General features: G+C 42.6%; 1 long non-coding RNA gene across 1 annotated transcript; it reads left to right on the top strand.

Annotated features, from left to right (window-relative positions):
- The first annotated feature begins 1,542 nt into the window (after positions 1-1,542).
- Positions 1,543-5,400, top strand: LOC144298833 (uncharacterized). Its single transcript, XR_013365710.1, has 3 exons — positions 1,543-1,795; positions 4,585-4,677; positions 5,290-5,400. It is a non-coding gene; the product is annotated as an uncharacterized LOC144298833 (long non-coding RNA).
- Positions 5,401-7,778: the final 2,378 nt, after the last annotated feature.

The raw sequence follows: 7,778 nt of genomic DNA, 5'->3' as shown, positions 1-7,778 counted from the left end.
GTTTGGTTTTTAGTTAGTCCCTTATTACATGATACAGTCCTACATTTTAAACATACATTCCAGCTTCAGCCTGAGCTAGTGTGAACTGGATTTCTGTCCTGTAAACAAGAAATGCTCTGCCTAATATCCAGATTCAGACAATGTCACTCTTCATGTTGGCTTTTGAACAAGACTTGTACTAACTCCAGCCTCCCTACCTGCCTCCCTTCCCCTCCTATTCTTCCTCTCTGTCTCTCCCTTCCTTCTTCCCTACCTCTCCTCCTTTCTCTATTCCTGCTTTTAACATTTTTTGACTCTTCTCTGCAAGACTGAGCTTTTGAGCAAACACTCCACTATTAGGTCCTAGAACCACTCTATTACAAGCTCCCTGTGAAGAGGGTGGTGGAACCCAAAGGAAGTATGGCTCAGTAAAAGAGCATTCGCTGTCATAGGTCTGGGTTCGAAATCTAATTCTGTCGCCTACTCTCTGTATGACCCCCCAAAACATACTCCGACCCTCTATATTCCAGTTTATTGGTTTATAAAGGTTCATATGATTATGAGGATTCTACCCCCACTACACTCATAGGGTGGGGTTGGGACACAGGTGAGGCACACGGGACTCCTAGGGTGACATGTTTAAGGGGGAACTCCTCCTTCAAGCCCTGACAGTGAGCACCTCCTTGCATTTTTCTCCTGGGAGCCTTCCTTGCCTCATCTTAGTCCAAGACTTGAGAGCTGTATTGAGCTGTTAGCACATAAAAAGATCATAGAAGGAACTAGTCCACAGTAAGTGTTCAATAAACACTAAGTATTGTAATTTCATTGTAATTACAATAATGGCCATTCTTCTCTTTTAAAAATAGTTACCACAGGGATACCTGGGCGGCTCAGCGGTTGAGCATCTGCCTTTGGCCCAGGGCATGATCCTGGAGTCCTGGGATCGAGTCCCACATCGGGCTCCCCTGCATGGAGCCTGCTTCTCTCTCTGCTTGTGTCTCTGCCTCTCTCTCCCTCTCTCTCTCTCTGTGTCTCTCATGAATAAATTAATTAAAATCTAAAAAAAATTTTAAATGGTCACTATAATTACCATTCTTACTATTTTACCACCACCACCACTCATATCAGGAATACACTTATGCTCATTTGACTTTACAATAAAACTAATTTGATTTTTTGGCAGAGAGTTTCTTTCCTGTGCTTTGTACCTTTTAAGCAAAACGGCAGCCAAACACACAGGTGGGCACAATGTAGCTTTAGAGGGGAAAACACAGTTACAACAAAACCATGAAGACTTTTTAATTAGTGTGATAGCTCGGGGCTGCTTGGTCCACCTGGCTTTGGGCAAGCTATTCTCTGGAAAGAGGGGGCAGAGTGGGACTGATAACTCCCAAAAAGCAGAGTAATGTGATGGTTAAGCGCTCAGGTTTGGGTATACCCGGATTCAAGAATTGGCTTCTCCACTTCCTCACTGTGTGACCCTGGACAAGTCATTCTCTCTCTGAGTCATTTGTTCTTCCATCATAATAGGCCTGAGTTCAGTTGGCTGTGTGACAATGACATAGGACAATGCCTGTGAATAACGGAGCACAACCATCAGAGGCTGAGTATCCCTATAAAGGAAGCATTTTGTCTTTCCCAATCTTCATGTTATTGTCACCAGTGTGGTACTGTGATGCTGCCACCCCTTGTCCCTATACTTCCAACCCCAGTGTAAGATCACCCTCTCTTGGCGTGTGTGGTCTGGGAAAGAAACCATGAAACTCAAACCTCCTGCTTTGAATGGGACACTTTTCCTTGCAAAGCAAGCCTGCAGGTGGGGGAGACCTTACTGTGATCTTCCACCACTTGACATGTATGAGCCGGATTTTACAATCCAAGTTCTTCCATCAAGGGAGAGAACAGTTGCTCTAAGATTTTTTTTTCTAAGCCTGTTCTACCCACATTCTTCTCTCTGTATTTTCTGGATATCTATTGGCCCTGCCTGGTGAAGTAGCTGTCATCTTAATGATACCTTTCCGTAGCTTCCTTCCACCCTGTGATTCAGGATGAGGCTACCTCCCATAGGCTTGCCATGAAGACCAGGTGTCTACACTGAATCCCTGGGGGAAGATACCTTAATTCTGAGCAATAGCTAGGATGTTTGTATACTTTCAGATTCAGACTGGGTGGAAGGGAAGGATGCTGGTTGGGTCGGGGCAGGACCGGATGGGATGCTGGGTAGGATTATCTCTAGCCAACAAGGACATCTGGTCCCCCTGGCCATTACATATTACCCCTTCCATGGCCACCTTAGGGAATTACCCATTACAGTGTTTGTAACAGATCTGTAATTGGGCTCCTGTCTTAAAAGAAGCCTGTATCATCAAGAGAAGCAGTTATGGGCCTGTATTGAATGGGAGATATCAAAAGTGGTCTCCCTAAAACCATCTGACCTTTCAGTCTGGAATACAGTCTCCTTCCCTGAGAGCCACGAGGGTGGTTGATCTGGAGCAAAGGCAGTGCTACCCCAGGCCTCTTGGCTGGGATTCCATGTATACGAGGCTGTTTCTTCCCTCCCACACTGCTTAGGGAGCCCACACAGAGGAACATCTGGCCAGATGCAATCTACAAAACATGCTGTGAAACATATTAGCTCCCTCAGGCCAGTGGGGACCCCACCTAGTAAATGAACAGGAAAGGGCCCCATGGTGAATTCTATGAGATCTGTCTCCCACAGGACCTGTCTTTCTGTAAAGAATGAAATCTAAGCCAGCGATTCACACCGAAATCTGACAAAACCTGGAAGGCTATCTCAGGAATCAGGGATCAGTCAGGACCTGGAGCCATGCCTGCCAGTTTGTCTCAACCAAGTGGAGCAAGAAGAAGGGAGGAGAAGCCCTGTTTTGTCAACAGCAAAACATCCACAAAGAACTAGCCTTAATTCGGTAATTGCTGTGTCTCCAAGTACCGTGCTAAGCACTTCAGATGCAAACCTTTGTTGGATTGGCACAACAACCATTGGGTCTATACCCATGTTGTGGATTGAGCATGTGAGGCCACAGGATTCAAAACTTGCTTGAGGGCACAAAGCCAGTGAGTGCAGAGCCAGGAAGAAAACCAAGTCAGCCTGCCTTTGAAGCATTTGCTTGTAGCCATGCTGGGAGTAAATCAGATTTTCTGTCTGTAGACACCTCCAGCTTCCTGCCATAGCCTGAGATCCTCCAGATGAGCGAGGGATGATGGATATGTCACAGCCTCTCATCTCAGAATAGCCATCTCCCAGGGCAGGGACAACATGTGTGTGTGTTTTCTGGGGTGACCGCAGTGGTAGACAGGCACTGCTGACTTCTCAGGGTGAAAGGTGAGCATCTGCATGCAACAAGAGCACTTCTCTTGTTGGCTGTCATTCAGGTGTGAAGGCAAAATAGGGGGGAGGACAAGGGAGGAGTTGCACATAATTAATTGAACGACTTAACAGGTTCCAAACTTCTGATTCCAATTAACCTCTGGACTTAGTTCTCTCTCGATCTGCTGACTCTCAGCATGATAGACCCAAGCCCCAGAACTTGAGAAGCGTTTTTCTAGTAGCTTCCATGTGATCCTGGTGAGGAAAGGACTGACTGGATTCATAACCAGGGCTTCCGTGCGGAAAAATAAGCCAGTGATTACAGGGAAAGAGCTCAGCCTCGGGGAAGCTGATACTGGTCCAGCACCTCGACCACTTCTGAGCACAGAACATCGGAGGACAAACAGATGACTCAGACCAGCAAGCCCGAGATCTGAATCAGCAGCACCTGCAAATAACCACCTGTCCATTTGGACCGTTTGCTCCCACTTAACTGCTGCATTGTCAACATCCCACTTTCCATATCTCTCATTGCTTCTCATTTACCGAGGCTGATGGGAAGTGAATGGTCCTCGGAGTGACTCCACTGGATCTTCTCTCCCTGAGCTTCTCCAGAACTGCAGGTCAATCAAGCCACAGGATTGGGCCCTGGGCTGGCCCGATACAAATCCTTACTGCACCTCTTCCCACCTTGACAATGATACTTAAATTCTCTAGGCTATAAGACTCCACTTCCTTATCTATGTAATAGGAATATTAACCGCACCTGCCTCACAGGTGTATTTGGAAGGACAAAGTTAAATAATGTACATAGCAGGACCTAGCACATAGCTGCTGCATAATTAGCATTCAATATAGTTTTGTTTTTATTATTACTACTATTATCAAGATTAGAGTTGCAAGTGTATTCGTTTGCTAGAGCTGCCATCACAACATACCACAAAATTTTTGGCTTAAATAACAAAAGTTCTGGAGGCTAGAACTCCTAAATCAAGGTGTCCTCAAGCTTGCTTCCTTCTGAAGGCTGTGAGAAAGAATCTGTTTCAGGCCTCCCCCACAGCTTCCGGTGCTTTGCTGGTGATCTTTGGCATTCCTCGGCCTAGAGATGCATCACCCAATCTCTGCCTCCATCTTCACATGGCATTCTCCTGAGCACATGCCCATGTCCAAATTTCCTTTTATTGTAAAAACATCAGGGTTCTGAAGGATCCAAGGTTTGTCCTACTCCAGTATGTTTTCATCTCAACTAATTATATCTTTCATGATCCTATTTCCAGATAAAGTCACATTCAGAAACACTGGGGTTTAGGACTTCAACACAGAATCTGAGGAGCAAGGGTGGATGAAGAGGGAAAAAGCCAGAATCACAGGTTAGTGCAACACATGCAGCTAGACCCAGTGAATAAGTGTGAAGGTCATTTGTCCAATGGAAGGTTCTCAAAATGATGTTGCAAAATCAAGTCAGCTTCAGATTACTGTAGCTGCCCAAGGCATTCCAGTGTAGTGGACTAGGTCTGTGAGAAAGAAAGACCTAGTAAGAACACTGTGACCAGTGGGTACTTCTACCATTCTAGATGAATGGATCCAAGTTTAGCCCCAGCTAGGGAATAGAAATAGGTCAAAGATGCTCTGGTTTCAGGTAAAAAGAAGGGAGCTCTGAAGAACTCTTTGCCTATCCAGCACGCCCATAACACAAGGAGGGAGATGCCCTCATTTCACTGCTTCCTCACAGTTGGTACAATATCTGAGTCTTGCAATTTTACAATGGGCACACATTAAAGGATGCTCTTAATCTGGAAGCTAAATATGTCATTTCAGAATTATACTGATTTCTTGTTTTTGGCTCTTCCCCTTCTTGAGGATTTATGTGTGCACACACTCACAGACATGTGAATATCTCAAATAATTTTCCAGAATCTTTATTTAATTTATTCTTCACAATACTCTTTTTATAAGGTTCTATTATTGTTACCATTTTATAGATTTGAAGACTGAGCTACAAAGATGTCCAGAAACTGTCTTTACGTCACATACATAAAAAGGACAGGAGGAGACAGAGGGGAATTAGGAAGAAGTGATATTTCATCAGAGGTAGGATCCTGAACTCTTGATCCACTAAAAATGTCTAAGCCAAGGGTGAGCAAACTATGACCCATGGGTCAGATCTGGTGCACTGTTTGTGTAGGTAAAGATTTATTGCAACACAGCAATGCACACTCATTTCTGTGTTATCTGTGGGTGCTTTTAAAATGATGTTGGAGTTGAGTAGCTACAACAGAGACCATATGGCCCACAGAGCCAAAAATATTTACTATCTTGCCCTTTACCAAAAATGTTGACTGAAATGGACTTAAATCAGCTCTTAATGTCTAACTTTCAGATCCATTCTGTGCAGGTACACTGTGAGCTCTATTTGAGCACTGAAGCTGGATATGCCCTGAAAAAAATCCATATTTTTACTGTCATAGTCCTTGAAATTAAAATATGCCACAGGTAAAATGGTGTACCAGGATGCAGCTAGTAGGGTAGAAAAATGCCAACTGGTCTATGCAACTGTCCAGCCTGCCCCCTTTAGTCCAGTGAACTACGTACGAATCCAGCCACACTGCAGGAAAAATCACCGTTCCAATAACTGACACCATTGGCACCTCTTCCACAGTCAATAATTCCCATCTAAATTTCCTTCTCTAAAGATTGCATAAATTATCACCTATATGCAAATATGATTATGACTTAATTACTAGGGCTGATTGGTAATTAATTTTTTGATTATGATCAATCACTTCTCACGAATCATAGTAAAACATTCAGGGCAATCGGCAGGATGCTAATAATGCAGCTTTCCTTCAAACTTTGTAACAACTCCCCAAACCAGTCAGAATAATCTCTTTGCTGAAATCTTCATTTTGGAAAGAAATGATCTGAAGGAAAATTCATAGGAGGGAAAAAGTAAATAAAACTATGAAAAACTCTGTATTTTCATAGTTTATTACTCATAAAGAAATGCAGTATAAAGAGAGTAGTGATTTTAACTCATCAAAATGACATTTAAACATTAATACTAATGCCCAAGTATGGAAGCAGATTTCAAGAAGCAGACCTTCGAAACATAGATGCAATAGTTTTGAAGAGAACTTATCAGATTTGTCCAGATTCAAAATACACTTATTCTTGACCTGACTGTATCACTTCTGGGAATTTCTCTTAGAGAATTTTTATAAAGTTTGTAATCATCTGTCTGTCTATCCATCCATCTATCTCATAACACATAAATATAAGATAGGTTTTTACATTTTAATTCTGCTTATGATACTGAAGAAACTTTAGTACAGACATGGATACAGATTTGTTTAACGAAGTGTGATGTATACATATGACAAAGTCTTGGGTGGCAGTTTAAATAATGCATCATTTAAATAAATATATATACATGAGGGATCCCTGGGTGGCGCAGTGGTTTGGTGCCTGCCTTTGGCCCAGGGCGTGATCCTGGAGACCCGGGATCGAATCCCACGTCGGGCTCCTGGTGCATGGAGCCTGCTTCTCCCTCTGCCTGTGTCTCTGCCTCATTCTCTCTCTCTCTGTGACTATCACAAATAAATAAAAATTAAAAAAATATATATATATATACATGAAAAGTTGCCCAAAGTTTGTTAAGTGAAAGAAGTGAGCTACAGAATTGTATGTAAAATCAGACTTTATTTTGCAACAATCATCTAAGGGTTTTGCTAAAACAGAAATTGCTGGACACTTTTTGGGATTTCTGATTCAATAGGCCTGGGTCAAAACCTGAAATTTTGCATTTCTAACAAGTTCCCAGGTAATGCTGCTGCTGGTCCTGGGACCACACTTTGAAATCTATTGATCAGTGAATGATAAATTGTATGTCTGCTTATATATGAATGGAGACATTCTGGGAGAAAATAATATTATTTTTTTAAAGATTTATTTATTTATTCATGATAGACAGAGAGAGAGAGAGAGAGGCACAGACACAGGTAGAGGGAGAAGCAGGCTCCACACGAGAGCTTGACTTGGGACTCGATCCCAGGACTCCAGGATCGCGCCCTGGGCCAAAGGCAGGCGCTAAATCGCTGAGCCACCAAGGGATCCCCCAAAATATTGATCTTGGAGCATAGGACTGGGGAGTGAAGAGAGTCTAAATTTTACTTTATAATACTTATAGTATCTGAATTTGCACTACTAACATTTATAATGTAACCGTATTAGCAATACTTAACTGTTTTTAAAAACAACCTGCCGCTCACTTGATTCTTTCTTACTTCCCTTTTTATGCTAAATACATGTTTCTTAAATAATTTATAAATTCCATGTATTTTCCTCTTGTCTGAGAATAGAGAACACATTGTTGATATGGACTATATTTGTTATCTATTGCTGTGTGACAAACTCCTCCAAGCTTAGTTTAAATTTGGTAACAGAGACTTATTATCCCACACAGCTTCTGAGG

Source organism: Canis aureus, chromosome 26 (genome assembly GCF_053574225.1).
Source record: "Canis aureus isolate CA01 chromosome 26, VMU_Caureus_v.1.0, whole genome shotgun sequence".
Classification (NCBI taxonomy): domain Eukaryota; kingdom Metazoa; phylum Chordata; class Mammalia; order Carnivora; family Canidae; genus Canis; species Canis aureus.
This window is presented reverse-complemented; position numbering and strand designations above follow the sequence as displayed.